This window comes from Delphinapterus leucas, chromosome 21 (genome assembly GCF_059928025.1).
Source record: "Delphinapterus leucas isolate spDelLeu-1000000601 "Yukka" chromosome 21, BTC_Dleu_Yukka2, whole genome shotgun sequence".
Lineage (NCBI taxonomy): Eukaryota > Metazoa > Chordata > Mammalia > Artiodactyla > Monodontidae > Delphinapterus > Delphinapterus leucas.
In genome coordinates, this window is record NC_143149.1 from 12334374 (window position 1) to 12357139 (window position 22766).

A 22766-nucleotide genomic window follows, 5' to 3' on the forward strand; every position below is an offset into this window, starting at 1 on the left:
CGCGGGAACCCCCCCATCCCCCCCATCCCCCCCCGCTGCCCCGCCCGAGCCGGCGCGCTGGCCCCGCTCCCCCCGGGCGCCCGCGCCTCTCTCCACCCCCGCGCCGCGACCGGGGAGGGGCCGGCAGCCTGGGCGAGTGCTGGACTGGGGAGCTTCCTGGCACCTAAACCGCGGATCTGTACCTTGGCGAGCACGCCGCCTCTGGCCAGCTGGCGGGAGCCTACCCGGCTGACCCGGCGAGGCTGTGCCTGCGGCCTGCCGGGTGGGCGGCGGCGCGGGAGGCTCGGCGGGGCCGCGGCCGCTTCGGGTCTGCGGGTCTCACCTTCTGAGCTCGGCTGGGGCCGGGGGCGCGTGTGCGGACGCGGGAGAAGTGGAGAGACAGCGCTCAGGTAGCTTCGGGTGGCAGCGGGCCCGGCCGCGGGAGGCGGCGGCGAGCGGGCCAGGTGCGCGGGCGCCCCCGGCGCGTCCTTTCCTGGGGAGGCGACCCGGCTCGGCCGCGTTTGCCTCGGGAGACGCGTCCCTCCGCCCCCTCCGTGTGGGTTGACTCTTAAGCGCCGCTGTGTCCTTGCAAGACTGAGCTGTAGGTTTCGTTGCCTCCAGTACATGTTTCTTCAAGTCATTTTGTGAGTTTGAAGGAAGGAAGGGACACGAGGAGGACAGTGGAAAGCCTGATCCTCAGCAAAAGAGAAAACCGTGTCCGGGGAAGAGAGCCCGAAAGGTGATATTCGCTGCCGCACTTCCAGTGCTGTCTCGACCTGCTGTTTTGTTTTGTTTTGTTTTTAATTGCATTACTTCATATGTATTTTTCTTAATCCAGTTTGCATCTCTTTTAGACTTTACTTTTTAGTTTTGTACTTTGGGCTCGGTGGCTCAAGGCGTATATAGTAAAGAGTAATGTTTTGTGAAACGATTGAGGAAAGAAAGCGTTCTTTCTAGTCCCACAGTTTAGAAATTCTTTCGTGACATTTTGGGAAGAGGTCAAAAGTTCAAACGCTAAAAGACTGAAGAGCCGCCTTTTTCGTTCGCCAGGGTTGTTAGGCTACCTTCCGCCGAAGGAATAGCTTTTACCTGCTAAAGTGCCTTCCTCTATACATATGGCAAATTTATAGCATCTTTTTTGTTTTGTTGTGTTTTGTCTATTTTCACATAGCAGAAATCTTCCTTTATAAAGCTTCCTTTAAATCGAGTAGGTAAAAAATTAGTAAAGCTTTCATCTTGTATGTTTTACAACCTGTACTGAATTTCAGAAGGTGTCTTAACTTTCTTTTTTGACGTTAGCAAAAACCTCAGTGGAGTCCCTGTAATTAAGCTGCCTTAGTAAAGGGTCAAGATCTGCTCTCCTACTGTAGAACTGCAACACACTAGGAAGTAAGAATATATGTAATCACTTGTATGCACTGTAGAGATTGCATTTTAATAGTTTTAAACTTGACTTCATGATTATTTTTTATTTTGGAAAATTTAAGCAATTTGCAAAACTCGTACGGGGGTTCCCCTCCCCACCCTTGTTTGCGAGGTTAAGAGGTTAGGATTCCAAGACCCGGAGTGGATGCCTGAAACCCCGGATGAACCCTTGTATATACTGGTTTTTTCCTATACCTCCATACTTATGATGAAATTTAATGTTAAAATTAGGCACAGTAAGAGAATATCTGAATTGCTAGCATCATTACTCTTGCGCTTTGGAGCCATTGTTAAGTAAAGTAATGGTTACTTGAACACAAACACTGCGATACCACCCCTGTTGAAGTGATGCTGGCCAGGCGGCTGCTAAGTGACTAATGGGCAGGCAGGTAACCTACACGGCACGGATTCGCTGGGCAAAGGGATGATTCACACCCCAGGACGGGGTAGGATGGGGAGAGAGTTCATGAAGCTACTCAGAATGGCACCCAATTTAAAATGTATGAATTGTTTATTTCTGGAATTTTCCATTTAATATTTTGGGACCTCAGGGGACTGCGGGTAACTGAAACTGCAACTGCAGAAGCACAGATAAGGGGGGTGTCCCGTATAATCAAAAATACTATATTGAATCCGCATGAATCCATCATCTAACTTCAAAATTTATCAGCACATGGACAATCTTACTCCATCTATAAATCTCCCCCACCATTTGAAATCCCAGACATTGTATCAATAGCATTTGATTTGTAAATATTTCAGTAGTTCACATATTTTTTCATTTTAGCAGAATGTGTGAACTTATAGGAATTGGCGATCTGTCATATTAAGCAAGGAGAACTATTTTGGCAATTTTAAAGGTTCGAGATTGCTGTAGTTGATTGACTGTTGCCTGTTGCCTTGGCAGCTTGAACTGTCTCAGGCTGACGGGCAGCTGGTGGTTTTAGCGGCTGCACTGGCTCAGCCCTTAACTCAGTACCGTGATGACAAGCAAGGGGACTACCTCCTGAAACCAGCATCAGATAAAGGAGCATGGGTGATGCCTTCTGGGATCCAAGTGGTTAACTTTTCTGAACTGTCTTGGGGGTTCAGAATTCCGGTTTTGCTTCAGTAATGATGGTAAAATGCTGAATTGTGTGCAACAGTTTATCTCCTATAAAAATTCTCTTAGGGAACCTCAGTGTCTGCTGCAAAGCTTCCTAATTTTTTGTTGCAAGATCTTTTATGAAGCCTTGAAACTCCGAAGTCTGGGAGCCCCTGATGACTGGCTCACAACCTTTTATTCCAAGTCACAATATATGTGTGGACAAGTTCATGCGCTCAAAAATACAAGAAACAAACTCCAAACCACGAAGGTGTACTCAGAGGGAGCCTAGCTGTAAATCTGTAAAGACTGAGCGCCACTGTCATAGGAATCCCTTGATTCCATCTAATTTATATACGCAAAAGCAGGAGCTGATCACTGTCTGTGGGACTTTATCATTAGTAATGCATTTCTTGCAGGATAACTTTCAACTGATCCCTCAGACTGTGCTACCTATATTATCAGTTACTTTCATGTAGTTTTGTGATTTTCCCTAATTATTTCATGGGTGTAAAACAGCCACAAAACCAGACACATAGATGAGCATTACAGAAGGCATTATATTTCCTCTTGTCGAACCTGAATTAAATTCATCAGTCACAAGTAGTCCTCTTAAATAACTGGTAGGCAAATGCCAGTTTACATTTTATTATACTTATGGTAAATAATTATTCACAAAATTTGCTTGTTTTCCAGGTGGTCTCTGAGAGCCCATCTTAGAGCGTGGTAATAAAATTGTTCTGTTAGATCCTCCCGGTGAGGAAAAGGGAGGAATGGCTTTGCTCCATCTTGAGTTCCCATTCTCCTGTGTGTGCGCGCGTGTGCGTGTGCGTGTGTGTGTGTGTGTGTGTATTAACCCACCCCGGAGTGGAGAGAGAGGGGTGGACAAGAGGTCTGCCCAGACCCCCTTTTCTGGCTGTGCCCCAGCGCAATTGAGGCAAGCCTACACTTTTACAGCAGGATTGAAAACAAGTTAGTGTTTTGCTTTGTAACTTGAAACATGCGTCTTGAAGTTGCCAGCAATCCAGATTACTTTTGCCCGTAATTCCAAAAGTATGTGGTTCTAACCACACACATTTCAGGTGGGGATTGGACAAGGAGGAGATGATTATGGATCCAACAAGAAGCAGGGAATTAAGCAACTCAAAGGAAAAATAGTTTTGACTTAGGATATTCAAATCCACTGCTTAGAAATGACCTGCTAGCATATTTCAATCCACTACTTAGAAATGACCTACTCTGGGCATGTAGAAAAAATAGTTCAGGCATTTTCTTTCCAGGACCCTCAAAAGGGATGTGTGTGTGCAGGAAACTAGGAATGTTTTGAAATTGTGCTGTGTATTCTGATTAAACTCTAAATTAAACCCCATACGTGTTCATTGAGTGCCCGCTAGTGCCAGGCTCTGTGTCCCTCCCGAGATTATAAAGATTGATGAGGCACTCAGGCTTTTCGGAGATGCTGACGCAAGAACTGAGAGCGCGAGGAGGGCTCTGAGGACGGGAGTAAAGAGCAGGTACTCCTGCCTGGTGGGCTGGGAGAGGGGTTCCCAGCAGAGAGGTTTGCTCTAAGCCTTGTGCAGATGCCGGCCGCCAGGGCCTCCAGAACAGGAGTGCTTTCCCACCCGGGCAGGACGGCGTTGGGGAGGTCCTGACACGTTTGGGAACTGGCTGGCTGGGGCTGGGGTGGGCAGTGGTGTGATAAGACAGTGGGAAGGGAAGCTTGGGCCACAGGTGATGACTGGGAAGCCCTGGTAGCTTTTGAGCAGGGGGAGGGGTGACACAGTTTGATCTTAGGTAGAATGAGAATTCTGGGGCCGGTGAGGGCGCTGGGTGGGACTGGGAGGGGGTTGGACGCAGGTGCACCAGCTAAAGGTCTATTGAAAGCGTCGTGGGGAGAGATGGTGGGTGCTGTGTGAGTGCATTTGTTCTCTTATGGTACCTTCCCAAGGTCAAGGCTCTGCGTGCTACGGAAGGTATCGCGTTAGCCTGCTTGAGTCTAGAGGGCCTTCCAGTCCCAGCCCCACACCCAGAGGCCCTTGAGCAGAGCCTCGATGCTCCTCCCTCCTGGGGCTTCTGGGGTTTCCCCACCCGCCAGCCTTATCCAGATCCGGCAATCTCCATAGATTCTCCTAATTTCAGATCTCAGGGAGCATGGCTCAGTGTCTCTGTCTTCTCCAGTGACTCTTTATACTTTCCCCATTTATCCCTAGATATTAACAGAGGACCAAATATGCTTTTTAGGCTTTAAATCAGGACTTATGTTTTAAATTAGAAAAATTTTTAGCCGGAGTATCCCTGAAGCTCACATAATATTATATGTCAGCTATATGTCAATAAAAAGAAAATTGTTTAGAACATATGGGCATCAAGCCTTCATTCTATTCCAACATCTTTATTGGTTTTCTCAGAAAGTTGCTCTCTTAAAGTGGTTTCTCCAAGTAGTAAATTTTTAAGACAATTGTTTTAAAAATGTATATGCCAAAAGAATTTGTATATATCCCAACCAACAGTTGACTCATTTAAGTCAACTTAAAATTGAATAAGTGTCCTAAGCTCATGGCTGGGATTGCCTCATGAGTGTTGTAAAGATTTTGGAACTGGAGATACTGAGTCATTCAACAATTGGAGAACCTTCTGTCTTCTAGGATTTGTTCTGGGAACTGAAGTGGAGAACAAGTCAGACACAACCCTTGTACTTTTGCAGATTCCGTTCTAGGGGGTGCAACAGACACCTCAGAAATTAAACAAAGAAATTAGAATTTCAGAGAGTTTTCAGTGTTGTAAAAATTGAGCAGATGATAGAGAGTGACGAGAAGATACGAGACGATAGCTGACACTTACTGATCGTTTACTATTTCCTAAGTGCTATCTTTTTGTTAACCAACCTTTACAACTATTTAGGTATCATTATTTTACCCATTTTGCAAATGGAGACATTGTGGAACAGAGTGACAAGTACTTCTCCAAAGGTACCTAGTTAGTAAGCTAGAGAGAGGGGGTCTGGACCCAGGCATCGTTATTTTTGTTTGCTTGTTTCTTTTTTGTCATACAGATAGGATTCAAGTTTAGGCTGTCCTGGCCACAATTTCCTTCCCAGCCCCCAGTACATACAACCTCCCAACAGTTCAGGGTGCCAGGTAGCCCAATGGCAGCCGGTTTGCTTGGAGGGGGCTAGGTTCTTCTTTTCCATTAGATAACACAAAGAAAAAGGGAAACCAGTGCTGGGTCCAGGATGCCGCCTGAGACCATCCTGCCTGAGCTTCCTTTAGGCCAAACAGGTCGGTCCATTGCTTTGTGCGGTTTAATAATCTTTCTGCAGGGCTTTCTCACAGGAGGGCGGATTCTTCATTTTCTGCCCCAAAGCCACATTCCCTGCCAGTGCTTTGAGTGACAGCTCTATAATGCCCCTTGTTTCGTGTAGCACCTGACTGATGGATGAGCTCTCGGCCAGCAGTGGAGGAGCAGATGAAAATCAGCTTGAACGCTGGAGGAACAGAAAGGAAAGCCCGTGAGGCTGGGGCTTGTTAAGCCAGCCAGAGAATGGAAGGTGTGACAGGAGGTGAGGTCAGAGGGGCTGGCCAACTCCAGGCCATGTGGAGCCTCCTGGAGTTTTATTCTGTGCTGACAAGGCATTAAGCGTCCAATAAACATAGAGCACTGGGTTGGGGTCTGTAGAACATCTAGGAAATCGTCAGACGTGGGCCTCGCTCTTAGAGAAGCTTACCTCTCATATTAAAATCTCAGGGTTAAGGTTAAACAGTGAACAGTGATGCATCTCAGGTTTTGTTCATTTCTAGCTAGTCATAAAGATATTTTTATGAGTTACCTCACTCTGGCTCAAAGAAATTTTCAGTAAACGTGTGTCAGTTTCATCGTAATAAAGCGTTTAGAATGAACTTCTGAGACTCAAGGCCTTGTTGTGATAACTGAGAGGCTTTTCAAAAATTTATCTATTTCCCCTCTTACTGCTGAATGCTGGTCTTGAGCCTATATTTCCCTCTTGCGTTAAGAGGTGAATGTACAGGTTATCCCAGGTTCTTTTCAAAGGGGCATAAAACTGAAAGGCCCATCTGTGTTTCTTGTGCTGGAGTGAGGGCACTCAGGTGCTTTCCGTTCCTGAGGTCACCACACATTTAGGGGTAAAAAACCCAGAGAGGTTTGTTTTATCCAAAGTACTTGCTACAAATAATTTCAAACGTTTCATTCTGCTTAAAATATCCCACACAAAGATGTGTGCTCACCTTAAAAATCGAATTTTCAGGTATGGGGTGGGTTTTAACATAGTCACTTGGATTGTACTTGTATCATTATTCTACCCACTCTACATGGGTAGAAACACGTTTTGAAGTCCTCCATTCTGTACTACAGCTGTAGACTTAATACAATCACAGGCATTCCTTAATTGGTAGGAACTAATTATCTGATGTATAGTTTATCTCAATGAGGCGGTTACATAGATGTATTGATAAAGTACAAGCTATCAATACAAGAATATAATCTGTTAGTATATATTATATATGCACACACATTTATCCTTGAGAAGGTCCAATGCCAAGAGCTTTGTAAAGTCACACTGGCGTTGGAGGATGCGGCTCTTGATATTTTGATATCAGTCTCTCTTGATAGAGAAGAATAAACTTGGACACTGTCAAGGGTCAGGTATCTCTTTTTTTTTTTTTTTTTTTTTTTTTGCGGTACGCGGGCCTCTCACTGTTGTGGCCTCTCCCGTTGCGGAGCACAGGCTCCGGACACGCAGGCTCAGCGGCCATGGCTCACGGGCCCAGCCGCTCCGTGGCATGTGGGATCTTCCCGGACTGGGGCACGAACCCGCGTCCCCTGCATTGGCAGGCGGACTCTCAACCACTGCGCCACCAGGGAAGCCCAAGGGTCAGGTATCTCTTTAAAGAATTTGACAAATGATTTGGATAAAGAGGTATTCATCAGAGTCTAAGGGGGTGCAGGTCTCCTAGGGGGCAGACCCAAGTAATGTGAAAGGCCACAGGATGGTGGTGGCCACCACGTGGAACGGCCCCCAGGGCTTGCGATGTTCTTGTGCTGTTAACGCGATGAAAGCATACCTCCGTGCTGGTGATTCTACTCTTAAGGCTCAAACACACACAGTAAAATTCTTCCATTTTCTCAATTTCTTGTGAAGGTCCTATAATAGAATTTTCTATAACGAGAGCCCATCTGTCGATGTAAAATGACGTGTCTCTGAAACCGGGATGTCACCTCCTCCTTCCCAATACCAAACACGTGGGGAGCCTCTAAAGCCCCCCGGTCTGCATGGGTGCTGGCTGATTAATAGTACGTCCAAAATAACCTCCTTCTCATGAATCTGTGGGTCCCCGGCGGTCCCCAAAGGCATCCCAGCGTCTCTAAGCGGTGGGCTCAGTCTGGCGGGACTGCACCTTATTACCACCTGAGATCGCTGCAGACTCTGTCTTTAAGATGAGCACGCCGGTGCTCAGAGGATGCTGCTGGAAGATGGCTGTGTCTGCATCCTCTCTTAGTATTTCCTTCCATCACTGCCACCCTTCCCCCAGTGCTGTGTCAGACACCCTCCTCCCCATGTCGTCTACTTTCCCTCTCGGGTTTGGGCAATTTTTCCTTTTAAATCTTGCAACAAAAGACGATGATTTCATCTCTGCCCTTCTGCTTCTAAGTAAAGTCCTCCCCGCCCTGAATTTTTTAGAAACTGAAGTTCTCCTTATGTGTCCATTTCCACGACACTGGAGCTCAGCACCTGCTCTTCTAAGGAACATTATCTTCGGGGATTCCAGGCTACGCACACCTTTGGAAGTGACCTTCATGAGTCCAAGATAGTGTCCAATGACACTTTCATTCTGAAAAAGAGGGGAGAACCTTCTACATGTTTAATGCCTTAGAGGGGATTGATTTTCAAAACAAAATTTTATTTATTTACAGATATTCCCAAACCTCTGGCTCTTTTGCCCCTTTAAGCTGCTTTCTGCTCTTGGGAAGGTCCTGCAGTTCCCAGCCACCTGTCAGCCGAGGCTGCCCGCAGACTGGCCTGAGGCTGGAAGTGTTTGCAGCCACTCCTGCAGGATTCCCATTTCCTCCCCTCTTTGAATTCTCTTTCTCTCTTTATTTTAATAGAATAGCTGGGCAAGTGTCCATATCTTTATTGTTTTTTTTTAGTATTTATTTTTAGGCTGTGCCAGGTCTTACTTGCGGCATGGGGGCTTCTTAATTGTGGCATGTGGACTCTTAGTTGTGGCATGCATATGGGGTCTAGTTCCCTGACCATGGATTGAATCTGGGCCCCCTGCATTGGGAGCGCAGAGTCTTACCTACTGGACCACCAGGGAAGTGGTCTCTTCGAAGTCTTAAATGACTTAAAGTGACACCTTCTCAAGGCTGCAGTTGTGCTTTATCCACAGGGTCACAGACCCACCAACCCTCCAGCTCAATTACTTAATACTTCTGCTTGTCTGGCTGGGGCCCCTGTGGGTGGGTTGAGCCGGGAGGCTGTGCCTGGGCGAGTTGGGATGGACCCTGTGGGAAACGGAAGGGGAAACGACAGGAGGGTGGGAGGATACAAGTCCATGACTGCACGTGAAAAATGGCAACTGGATACGGAAGAGAAATAAAGGGTGCAGGGATCACATGGAAACCGCCTGCTTTATGTGAGGTGCAGGACGATTTCAAGTTGGAAAGAGTCTTGCCAGGAATCAGGTCCTCTTCTCGGCAGTTTGATGTACCTGTCAGACAGCGCTGGGGGTCGGGGCTGAGCTCTCTGCATTTTTTCTGCCCATCCTCCCAAGGCTAGGAGGAGCGTTACAGGATCTGATCTGTGGTCCTGCAGGAGAGGGGTTTTCTCCCTGCCGTGTGGAAAGTTCTGTCCAGTCTGGACAGTTCACGTTAGCTTCTTTATCTCTGCTTCTGGCCAAAAACCAGACACTTCTGGACTCCTCCAGAGGAGAGGAAAGGATGACACAGTTCAGTGAACACTGCCATCCTTCTGGAAAGAAATTCCAACTCTTTTCCCCATTGATTATAGTCATGTTTGTGCCATAGTCTCATTCTGTTGTCACCATTTGCCCAGACCCTCAAACCGTCTTCTTCCAAGACCACGTCTTTCCCTCTAGGTTCTCATGGCTAGTCCTTCCCCCCTTGGTTCATTCTGTTTGGGTCTTGATAATATCAGCTTGGGAAGACTGGGAAAGCCTGCTGACTTTGCAGTTAATACAGAATCGCAGGAGACATGAATGCTTCTTTCTGTTGTTGTTATGGGGGACTTTCTAACCAGCATAATTTGTCTAGGTTGATCACTTTCCTTTCATAAGAGTCTGGTTATTAATTTGTAAAAAAAAAAAAGACTTTAAGTTAGTAGACTGAAGCCCTAATGTAGAAAAATGAAAGCAGTACTTTAGAAACCACATCTCTGAATGCGCCAGATGACGGTGGTTACTCTAGCATCTTTCTTCTACTCTTCCCTGTATTTTTAACATTTCCTCTTATACTAAAGAAGGAACATTCTAGAGGGCAGTCTTTATGCCATTTGCTCCTTCATTTTATTAAATGTCTACTGGCTCTATTTCAGAGTTGGGGGAAGGGGTGAGTGGGGTAGGGAGAGGAGGAAAAAGAAGAATGAACTTTTATTAATGTTCACTGTAGGTCAGGAATTGTTCTAAGCACTTTAGTATATTGTCTCATTTAATCCTTACAGAGGTCATGCTAACATTCTATAGGAGAGGAAACTGAGGTTCAGAGAGTAACCTTACATGAGCAAGAGATCTCATATTTCAGTCCAGCAATCTGACTACAGAGTCGGAGCTGTCAGCCCTTTTAAAACTGCTTTTCATTTCTGCTGGACGAAGATTTTGACTTCGATCACGATCACTGATAATTTTTTCTTCTTGTACTGTAATTTCTTCTGAATGTTAAACACAGTAGACTGATTTATATTATGATTTATGGAGCTTGCTTAAAACACACAGCTTTATGTCACCAAATAAATGAAGCAGAGTGTTAAAGACAATACTGTGGTCTTGATATTTAAAATGCAGGATCAGCAGCTGGTTGCAGGATAGTGGCTGTGCCAGATGTTTATTCAAATGTTGCCAAACAGGAGACTTAGAAAGTAATTGATACAATTTTTGCTACCAACTGAAATATTCCTTTTTATAAAAATAAAGGGGCAGTGTAAAGTGTACTGAGAAAATTGTTTTAATGAGAAAATGGGATACGGTGCTATAAGGCAAATTCATCACATTGTTCTTCACTGTTTAATTTTTCTTCTTTTTTGAGGTCTCAGGATTAAATGTCATTTATGTTTTTACATTCTATGAGTAAGCAAATTATCAGCTCTATTTTACTGAATCTAATTTAAAGTCTTTGCTGCTCTTAGTAAGGTGTTCCTATTTTCCTAGCCAGGTATTTTTATTTTCTGCATTAAAAGTTACATTAAGAGTGTTAATGTAACTCTTGAATTGTCCTAACTTAAAAAAAATTAATTTGATGTGATAAAGTGTATTTCAATTACTTTTGGTTATGATGGTAGAAGAAGTTTTTCTTTTTTAAAAAAATTAGCAAAGATATAGATTTTGGGGATGAAGTATTGGGTAATATGATTTACACAGTCCACGTATGATTGTTAAAATATAAAGTCATGAAGGCTATAAAATTGCTGTTGAATACAGCTTTGGCTATATCCCATAAGTTTAGTATATAATATTCTCATTGCTGTGATCATCTCAGCAGTCTATAATTAGTATTTAGATTTCTCTTTGGCCTAGTAACTATTTTGGAGAAGTTTCTTTCTCTCCTTTTCCCCGTAGAAGTTGTGAATTTTTTAAAAAAGTTGTCATTGATTTCTTACACTATTTTGCAGTTGTCAGAGTGTCAACTCTGTAACATGTATTTTTTTCAAATTTACTGACATTTTGTTACCTAATATAGAACAAGATCTATTTTTTAAAGAAACTTGAAACAAGGAATTAAAAAAAAAACTTCTGTTATTAAATTTATATTATATTGTTTAACTCTTCTATGTTCTCATTTTTTGGTACAGTTTATTTGTCAAAGACTGTGATAAGTGTGCTAATGTCATCTTTCCAAAATTATGTGATTTCTTTCACTGTATTACCATAGCTTTAACTTTATGTATTTTGATATTTTGATATCCAACACATATCTTTACTATTGATTTTTGCCTTTTATATACATATAAATATACATAGTTGTATATCTATGTAAATTATACATATTCATATAATCACTGCCACCTTTTTCTTTTTAATCTTTTTTTTTTTTACATCTTTATTGGAGTATAATTGCTTTACAATGGTGTGTTAGTTTCTGCTTTATAACAAAGTGAATCAGTTATACATATACATATGTTCCCATATCTCTTCCCTCTTGTGTCTCCCTCCCTCCCACCCTCCCTATCCCACCCGTCCAGGCGGTCACAAAGCACCGAGCTGATCTCCCTGTGCTATGCGGCTTCTTCCCACTAGCTATCTACCTTACGTTTGGTAGTGTATATATGTCCATGCCTCTCTCTCGCTTTGTCACAGCTTTTTAATCTTTTGTATCTTTTTGTTTCAGTGTGTGTTTTATAAGCAGGATATAGAGTTTGCATTTTAACCCAATATGAAGAGTATTTGTCTTTTTAGGAATATTGAACCACTAAGTGTATTATAATAACTGATATGTTTGCTCTTGTTTGAAACTTTTATATTTCACATGGAAGGCCCTACAGTATCAGCTTTTTACAAATAATTTACGTTGAACCAAAGTAGTGTACCATTTTAACAAATGAGTTAAGTACCTTCTTTGGTGCTTTGCTTTTGACCTTGTAACTAGAGCAATAGTTTGCAACCTGGTTATTCTATAGATAAGTGAACCCCAAATTGTCTACCACTGATCCTAAGGAGTGAAGCAGAGAGAGAGACAACCACAGCTGCTAACTTGCAGTTCCAGGAAGGAGCCAGCGTAGACCTAAGTTAGTAAAACATCCACTTCCTGACCTAGAAACCCCCTTTGGACAGTGTTGGACTAGAGGCTGTGGAGGATGCTTCTGCTTGACCAGGTCTCAAAGGACAGGGAGGGTGCATGGGCAGCGGCACCCAGTTAGCACTTGGTCCTGTCCAAAACGTCCATAAGACATTTGGTCCATGCCCAAAGGTCCTTAATATTTGGTCCTGTCCAAAGCCATTTGTCATGGACCAAGTATGCTCATGAAAGTTTTGGACAGGACTAAATGTCCTGCAAGGGTGGAGGCTACATCAATGTCATTTGAAACTGGATTTATTCTAAGGAGGCTACATCAATGTCATTTGGAAACTGGATTTTTTGTTTTGTTTTATTTTTGCCTGTCAGTTTATATTGTGCAAGAGTCTTAGATCCAGGATCAAAAGCAGAAAGGTGAGGGATGTTGGCGTTGCTGCTGAGTTAAACTGGCTCACAAAGCAAGCAGCATTCTCAGGCAATTCTAGAAAGAAGTTTTCAGATAGTACAAGCACCAGACTGTCCCTTTGGGTGACAGTTTTGGAAATTGTCACTCTCCCCTTGTGTTAAATCTTCCATCTCTTCCATGTGGAGGAGATTCATTTATGTTTGAAACTACTTATACCAAATCAAGGAATAAATAAAGACAAGAAAGAGAATAGAAGCTTCTTGTAACAGGGGCACATCTTCAGTTTGAGGAAGTCTGTGAAGACAGAATCAGATGGAAATTGCTGATGGCAATAACTCAGCAACATGTGACTAATTACTGTAGGAAAAAGGTTTAATTTGATGAATTTTTTTCCTCCTCTTTCTTCTTTTAAAAATGAACACTTTATGGGAATTGCCTGGCGGTCCAGTGGTTAGGACTCTGCATTTTCACTGCCAGGGCCCGGGTTCAATCCCTGGTCAGAGAACTAAGATCCTGCAAGCCATGTGGTGCAGCCAAAAAAAAAAAGACCAAAAAATGAACAAATAAAAAACAACAACAACAACAAAAACACTTTATATATCTCTTTGGCACTATGGGAGAAACAAGGCTCAGAAAACTCCAAAGTTTCTTTTCTTTTCTTTGTTTTTAATTGAAGTATAGCTGATTTACAATGTAGTATGTTTTCTTAAAATAGTATCAGTTTCTTTTGTTCTCAAGTACATGACTACTCCTTATAACGTGACCAAAAGTAAGAAGCCTGGATTCCATAAAATCCAGCAGGATGTAGCTATATTTGTAGTGAAAATGTAAAAGCAAATTTAGTCAGCAAATTTACATGTAATTTGACTAAATGGGGTTTCAAATTTATATGTACTCAAACATGATTACTTGGTAAAGTCTTATTGTGCATAATACCTCTTAATGTGCCTAAATATTTAAGTGACCTTAGATTTGTTTAAAAAAAAATAAAGTGCTGTGCTGAAATAAGTATTACTTAAATTTTTTTTTTTTTCTCTCCTCCTCTCCTATTAAAAATTCTGGAACTTTATTAGTAGGAGAGGGAAGGATCGGTTAAATCCTAACAGAATGTAAGTTATTTCTGAAGGGCATGTGAATTGGTGAGTTCACATCGTTTCAATGACTGTTTGTAAGATGGACTGTAAGAATGTAAATCCGGACTGGCCAGTCTGAGGGTCAAGAGTATAATCTATTCAGCAAATGCTTTTACTTTCAAGGAGAGGGATTTACAATATGCACAACTGTGCAAAGAGAGGGAATGTGAGTAATTTTCTCTGAGCCCTGACCCTGTGTACTCAAAACTTCTGAGGACTTAAGCATGTGGACTTGAATGAGTGAATGTAGTCCTTTGTAATATTGCCAACATGTTTAATTTTCCAAGTAGGTAGGTCATTGTGTCGACTTTGTCCTCATGCCAAAACGATTATCCAGGCATTTCAGTTAAGGTATTGCCTTCTCAAGTCACAGAAGTTGAAAATGATTACCATGTATATGCTCACCTATTTTAAAATAACTGGCATTTATATTCTACTTGCTTATATTAGCAGTTCACTTTGAATGTGTCTTTCCCATTAGACTGTAAGGTTTTTGAGGATGGAGACTGTAAACTCCAGTTTATATGTCCTAGTCCAATTCTCTATGTGGTGTGGATTTGTAAGTATAGCATAAGTATACTTGCAAATATAGCTAATGCTAACTGGCTGCTGGTGGTAGTTTCTAAACTACCTTTTGTTAAAGTAGTTAGACAAGGAGGCCATTAGACTGGGGTAGCCCTAGCGTCTTTGGTAGCTTATGTAAGCAAATTGAATCCAGAGTCAACTAGATTTTTCTCAAATCTGAGAATATGAAACTGAAGAACAGCTATTCATAAATATTATAGTTGTCTAGATTTTCTTGAATCTGAGAAAATGAAACTCAAGAACAACTACTCATAACAGCTGAATGACTAAAGTTTTTCACATAAGGCAAACATTTAGGTTATAGCCAAATAAATAATTGCTTTGCTTCCCTCTCTTCTCCGTAAACACCTCTGCCCTAGCCCCCCACCAGGGAGCCTCCTAACCACTTTTTGGTTTTGGCAGTGCCTGATTGGAATCGTTGTTTGCTCAAATAAACAATTAGGGCTTCCCTGGTGGCGCAGTGGTTGAGAGTCTGCCTGCCGATGCAGGGGACGCGGGTTCGTGCCCCGGTCCGGGAAGATCCCACATGCCGAGGAGTGGCTGGGCCCGTGAGCCATGGCCGCTGAGCCTGCGCGTCCAGAGCCTGTGCTCCGCAGCGGAAGAGGCCACAACAGTGAGAGGCCCGAGTACTGCAAAAAAAAAACCAAAAAAAACCCCCCAAAAAACAATTAACGTGCCACAGTTTACCATTTTACACATTCTAACATGGGGGGGGGGAGGAAAACTACTCAGTGCTGGTAATGTTGTGATAAATCTGGTATCTTAATATTTATTTACTTATTTATTTGGTTGTGCCGAGTCTTATTTGCAGCAGGCGTGCTCCTTAGTTGCGGCTTGCCAGCTCTTTAGTTGTGGCATGCAAACTCTTAGTTGTGGCATGCATGTGGGATCTAGTTCCCTGACCAGGGATCGAACCCTGGCCCCCTGCATTGGGAGCGTGGAGTCTTAACCACTGCACCACCAGGGAAGTCCCAAATCTGATATCTTAATACATTGCCAGTGGTATTGTAAATTGAAAAAAATTTTTTTGGAAAGCATCTTGGCAATATGTATCAAAAAGCCATCTAAATACTCACATACTTTCATGTAGTAATTCTAGCTTTAGGACTATAGCTAGGATAGTAATCCACAATTACAGAGCGCTATATATAGGAAGCTACTCATTACACAGTTGTTAAGAAAGACTGCAAGTAACCTAAAAAGCATGAGTAGAAAATAATTAGGTAAATATGGTTTTATATACTAGATGGTATGCTATACAGCCATTAAAACGTCTATAAAGCATAGGAAGCAACGTGGAAAAATGCTTATGATATATAATGTTACTTGAAAGCATATGTAGTATTTCATAGCAATCCAGATCAGAAGAAAATCTCACACCAGGTGCATAGAGAAAAATGGGAAAGAATAACTTATCATTATTCTTGGTACATGGTAATTATTTTATGTAAAATAATTACAATGTACTGAATAATTACTATATTTTGGGCACTGTGCCAAGTACGTTTTTTCACTTAATTTTTTTTTTTTTTTTTACCATTTTTAAAGTCTTTGCTGAATTTGTTACAGTATTGCTTCTGTTTTACGTTTTGGCTTTTCGGCCACGAGCCATGTGGGATCTTAGCTCCCTGACCATGGATCGAACCTGCACCCCACTGGACCGCCAGGGAAGCCCCTCTCACTTAATTTTTTTTTTTTTTTCGTTACACGGGCCTCTCACTGTTGTGGCCTCTCCCGTTGCGGAGCGCAGGCTCAGCGGCCGTGGCTCACGGGCCCAGCCGCTCCGCGGCATGTGGGATCTTCCCGGACCGGGACACGAACCCGTGTTCCCTGCATCGGCAGGCAGACTCTCAACCACTGCGCCACCAGGGAAGCCCCTTGCTTAATTTTTATAAATGACTCTCGGTGTGCCCATTTTGTGGATGAATAAACTGAGCTCATAGAGGTTGGATAACCTTGTTCAACCATATTAAGTGATAGGACCAGGTCTGGACCCAGGTCTGTGGGATCCAGAATCTGTGCTTGAAACTGGTGATTCACAAAGTTGACTGTGCATCAGAATAACCTGTGGAACTTTCAATAAATAAATTAATTAATAAGTGAATAAATACTATATGGCTTACCCCAGATCTCCTGAGTCAGAATCGCTAGTGAGACAGCCAGGAGCCTGGGTTTTTAACACATAAGGCAGGTTCTATGGTGAGTCTGTGACTAGCATTTAGGACCCTCTGCAAATTCCATTTGTTGTATTAAAAAAACACTAAATATTAATATTGTGAATTTATTTATATATTTATAATAATATTAATATTATTTATATAATATATATTATATATAAATATTATAAATTATATAATATATATAATTTATAATAATATTAAAATTGTGAATATTAATAGTGGTTGTATTTGGGTAATAAGATTATGGGTGATTTTATTTTTTTCCCTCCAAAAATTTTTCAGATTTTCTTCAGTGAGAAGTGATGTTACTTTGAGTGTAAAAATTTAATGAAGAGAAAAGTTGAATAAAATATTCTATTTAAAGGGTCTCCCTTTGGGGGGGGGGAGTTATTATGTGCTACCTCTTTTAATACGTCCATTCTGAAGGGCATAAGTGGGAGAAATGTAATTATATCCAGAAGAGGCGGAATTTTAGCAAAATTTACAAAATATATCAGTCTAGCGGTGACTACGGTTAACAGCCTGTATGAAATTTGAGTTACAACACTGCTTTAGAAGATAAGACTTGGGGTATAGATTTTACAAAATAGGTTAGATGGCATGTTAACTATATTTCAGTTAAAAAGAAAATAAATAAATCGGATAATTGAGAAAAACCACAGAGAAGCTGGTCTCTTCAGCTCTTTGAACAGCAAGAGGGGAAACCACAGTCACCAGATGTTTTTGTTTTCAAGGAAGGGGAAAAGAGTTCTTTTTCTCATAGTTTGAGAGGAAAGGGTGTGAAATGAGATCATAATTGGAAATAATGGACTTCATTGTTAATGTGCAGCCATGTGACCCACGTGTGGGGAGGTAAACACAGGAACTTTCAAATCAGGTCACTGCAAGTTGCCATGTTGGGTCACCCAGCAGGAGCAACAGTTCAGAACCTGAAATAAATTAAAAGCTTTTGCACAGCAAAGGAAACCATAAACAAGACGAAAAGACAACCCTCAGAATGGGAGAAAATATTTGCAAACGAAGCAACTGACAAAGGATTCATCTCCAAAATATACAAGCAGCTCAATATCAAAAAAACAAACAACCCAATGCAAAAATGGGCAGAAGACCTAAATAGACATTTCTCCAAAGAAGATATACAGATTGCCAACAAACACATGAAAGGATGCTCAACATCACTAATCGTTAGAGAAATGCAAATCAAAACTACAATGAGGTATCACCTCACACCAGTCAGAATGGCCATCATCAGAAAATCTACAAACAATAAATGCTGGAGGGGGTGTGGAGAAAAGGGAACCCTCTTGCACTGTTGGTGGGAAGGTAAATTGATACAGTCACTATGGAGAACAGTATGAAGGTTCCTTAAAAAACTAAAAATAGAATTACCGTATGACCCAGCAATCCCACTACTGGGCATATACCCTGAGAAAACCAATATTCAAAAAGACACATGCACCCCAATGTTCATTGCAGCTCTCTTTACAATAGCCAGGACATGGAAGCAACCTAAGTTTCCATCGACAGATGAATGGATAAAGAAGATGTGGCATATATATACAATGGAATATTACTCAGCCATAAAAAGAAACGAAATTGAGTTATTTGCAGTGAGGTGGATAGACCTAGAGTCTGTCATACAGAGTGAAGTAAGTCAGAAAGAGGAAAACAAATACCATATGCTAACACATATATATGAAATCTAAAAACAAAAATGGTTCTGAAGAACCTAGGGGCAGGACAGGAATAAAGACGCAGCCGTAGAGAATGGACTTGAGGACACGGAGAGGGGGAAGGGTAAGCTGGGACAAAGTGAGAGAGTGGCATGGACACATATACACTACCAAATGTAAAATCGATAGCTAGTGGGAAGCAGCCGCATAGCACAGGGAGATAGCTCGGTGCTCTGTGACCACCTAGAGGGGTGAGATAGGGAGGGTGGGAGGGAGGGAGACGCAAGAGGGAGGAGATATGGGGATGTATGTATATGTATAGCTGATTCACTTTGTTATACAACAGAAACTAACACACCATTGTAAAGCAATTATACTCCAATAAGGATGTTAAAAAAAAAAGGTGTTGCGAAGTTCCTGTTTTTTAGGATGGCAGAGGAAATTGTCAAATTTAAACCAGTTGTATATGCATAAAAATGTTGAAAAAGTTGTATTTATATTTTTGTACATAATAGGCTACACGAAATTATCAAAAAGTTTGCTTCCATGATTGGACGCCTGGGCAGTCTTAGCCTCCAATGTTCAACTTCAACATCTTTTTCACTTTGCAGGCCTGACCAAACAATCTTCAGAATTCCTGGGTGAATTTGGAAGACAATAAATAATTTCATGAGGCGTTAGTCACGTATGGATTCACGAGTGTATGTTTTAAAGAATAAAACACATATTGTGTAGCTTTTAAAAGCTGAGTAATGATGTCACTTAGCCTTAGTCATGAAAACCTTATTTAGAAAATGGTGAACTTATTTTCCCTCCGGAAAATTCACTTTTCTCCAACACACGAGATCGGATGAAACTGGAACATGTTACCAGGAATCCAATAAAGCTGTGAAAGGCTCAAATTAGGTAATCTCTTAATTGGAAAGAAAGAGAAGTTTTCATGAAAGATATTCTCTTGAAAACTGGGTTTTTACAGCCGTCAAGACTTCTTTGGAGAGGAAGTGGAGAAGAATTCCAGATGATGTCTTTGTTCAACTCTAAGACAAGTCTGAATTGCAGTTGAAGCTATTGAATTTCCAAGTGTAGCCCTAGATCACTTTTGCTGTCTGCCGGAAGTCATGACAGAAGAAAAAAAGGACTGCTATCTTCTTAAGATAGGAGACCACCGACCACTACAGCTTTGAAATGGTGTCGACATCCTTGGAAGCCTGTGAGCTGAGTCAAAACAAAGAAAACCCTCTGGCTATTTTGGGTCCGGCTTAGAAAACATTAGCTTCCAAAACTGCTCAGTAATCTAAGAGAAGACCTCAGTCCTTACTAACTCGATCGTTAATCGTGTCCAGAAGAGTGTGCTAAACACCAGTGATGTACCTTGCTTGGTAAACCTTTGAATGCTGATTACAGGGTTCATCCTTTGATGGGTTATCACAGGGAAATATACTTGCCAGGTTTGTGAGTAAAAAGACATAATACCCCTGTTTTGGGAACTCCAGGGAAAAGACCAACTTCTTTGCGCATATGAACAGTTTTCATCTGGAGCATTGTGTATTTGGTAGAAAAAAATTGAAACTCTGAATACACAGAAATTGATGCTTCAAGGGGTAAAGACCAACATTATACTTCACAGATTTATAGCTAATTTAAAAAATTAGAACCACCTCTTTATTTTTTAAATTTGGTAACACTCTCAAGGCTTCCTGTAAGTCATTTTTGTTTGTTTGTTTTTGTCTTTTTGTGGTACGCGGGCCTCTCACTGTTGTGGCCTCTCCCGTTGCGGAGCACAGGCTCCAGACGCACAGGCTCAGCGGCCATGGCTCACGGGCCCAGCCGCTCCGCGACATGTGGGATCTTCCCGGACCGGGGCACGAATCCGTGTCCCCTGCATCGGCAGGTGAACTCCCAACCACTGCGCCACCAGGGAAGCCCTGTAAGTCATTTTTAGGAAGTTACATCTTATCACACACACACACACACACACACACACACACACATATATTTTTTTTCAGATTATTTTCCATTATAGGTTATTATAAGATATTGCATATAGTTCCCTGTGCTATACAGTAAATCATTGTTGCTTATCTATTTTTTATATAGTAGTGTGTATATGTTAATCCCATACTCCTAATTTATCTCTCCCGCCCACTTTCCCCTTTGGTAACCATATGTTTGCTTTCTATGTCTGTGAGTCTGTTTCTGTTTTGTAAATGAATTCATTTGTATTATTTTTTAGATTCCACATATAAGTGATATATAATAATTCGTCTTTCTCTGTCTGGCTTATTACTTCACTTAGTATGAAATTCTCTAGGTCCATCCATGTTGCTGCAAATGGCAATATTTCATTCATTTTTTATGGCTGAGTAATATTCCATTGTGTGTGTGTGTGTGTGTGTGTGTATATATATATATATATATATATATATGGCACATCTTCTTAAACCAATTGTCTGCTGATGGGTACTTGGGTTGTTTCCATGTCTTGGCTATTGTAAATAGTGCTGCTATGAACATTGGGGTACATGTATCTTTTTGAATTAGAGTTTTTGTCTTTTCCGGATATATGCCCAGGAGTGAGATTGCTGGATCATATGGTAGCTCTATTTTTAGTTTTTTAAGGAACCTCCAAACTGTTATGCATACTGGCTGAACCAATTCACATTCCCACCAACAGTGTAGGAGGGTTCTCTTTTCTCCACACCCTCTCCAGCATTCAGGCAATCTACTCTTTTTTTTTTTTTTTTTGTGGTACGTGGGCCTCTCACTGTTGTGGCCTCTCCTGTTGCGGAGCACAGGCTCCGGATGCACAGGCTCAGCGGCCATGGCTCACGGGCCCAGCCACTCCGCGGCATGTGGGATCTTCCTGTACCGGGGCACGAACCCGTGTCCCCTGCATTGGCAGGCGAACTCTCAACCACTGCGCCACCAGGGAAGCCCCAGGCAAGCTACTCTTGACACTGGTGGAAAGTTGCATTTGTGAGCTTATTGGGGAGAGATTTTTTTCTCCCTGATGTTCCTGAAAAGAGAACTCCAAGAGGAGTTTTGGAGAAGGGATTTGATTCAGGAGTCAGACATACTTTTCAGATGACTGTGGTGATCTCCTTATTTGCATTTTAAAAACAAGCAAACATGCTCTTCCTGGTATTATGTTATTACTTTCATTCACATTTCGTCAGCTAGCCTGTTTTTTTTTCCTTTGCTTCTGACAATGAAAAGAAGCAGCAGTACACTTGATGAAGAAATGACTCATCCTTTTGGTGAGCACACGTCCTCAGTATTCTTTAAAAATAGTATGTGATGAAGGAAAAAGACTTATATTTCAAGGTTACTGTAAGTATTTTTCTTTGAAAACATTATCCCTCTGATATTTCTCATGGCTATTTTTCATTGATATATTTAATTTTGAAACTTAAAGTAAAACTAAAGGAAAGCAAGTAATTTTTATGTTTACCAAAAGGAGGCATGGTTGAGGAAGCCTGAAAAATACTGCCAGAGTAAATCACCAGTGGAAAGATACATTTCTTCCTCCATTTGACTTGCTAGCTTTAGGGCTGCAGATTTTCCCCTGCGAACGGCTCCTGGAAGAGAAAGCAGAGTGATGCTCTTAAAAAGGATGAGCGAATGTTCTAGAAAATACTTTTATAACACGGTTGAGTTTGGGAGGACTTAGGGAATACGACTTATGACGTGATCAGTATCAGAATTAAAGTAAAACCCTAATCGATATTAGTGGTTATAAAATGATTTTGCATAGCTCCCTCATTATTCTGTTCTTGAGGTGTGTTCTAGTCGCACAGTGAAGAAAACTCCAGATTATTTTCATTTCAATAATAAAATGGTCTGTGTCCACGATAACCTGCTTGTGCTTATGCCTCTCACTTTCTGTTTCTCTCTTTTTTTTTTTTTTTCCACTGTTCGTCCTCATCATGATGGTCTTACCCATAAGGAGGTCCATTACTTAGCACCCTTTCTGCCCTCTGTGGAAGGCTTTGGGATGCCTGAGCAGTCCTGGTAGCTCGCTGGGCTGGTGGACGTCAGCCTTTGTCAGATCATTAGCCGGGTTGTGGTGTCAAGAGCTCTGGGTGGATTAGCATTCTCGTTTCTGCTCTGAATTTAACAGCTGTGGGACTCAGACCAGTCCCTGTTCTCTTGGACTAAAAAAATACATGAAGTAAAAAAAAAAAAAAAAAAAAAAATGTAACCACTTAGCCTGTTTTATGTTTTTTTTTTTTTTTGGTCTGCTTATTTATACATAACAATTTATTATTAGTTTATATTGTATCTTGTATCTTGCAAAGGACTGAATTTTTCATACTTGGTCTC

The 22766-nt window shown here is 41.8% G+C and overlaps 1 protein-coding gene across 5 annotated transcripts in view; it reads left to right on the forward strand.

Moving 5' to 3' along the window:
* The window catches only part of STOX2 (storkhead box 2), a 224795-nt gene that overhangs the window by 1140 nt on the left and 200889 nt on the right, over positions 1-22766 (forward strand). For 3 of the 5 annotated variants that reach the window (XM_089903643.1, XM_089903644.1, XM_089903645.1), the window contains exon 1: positions 1-22766. This exon is cut by the window's right edge and continues 29770 nt beyond it. The exons of the other annotated variants lie outside the window; for them this stretch is intronic. The gene's annotated coding sequence lies outside the window, so the exon portion shown is untranslated. 5 annotated transcript variants of the gene reach the window in all.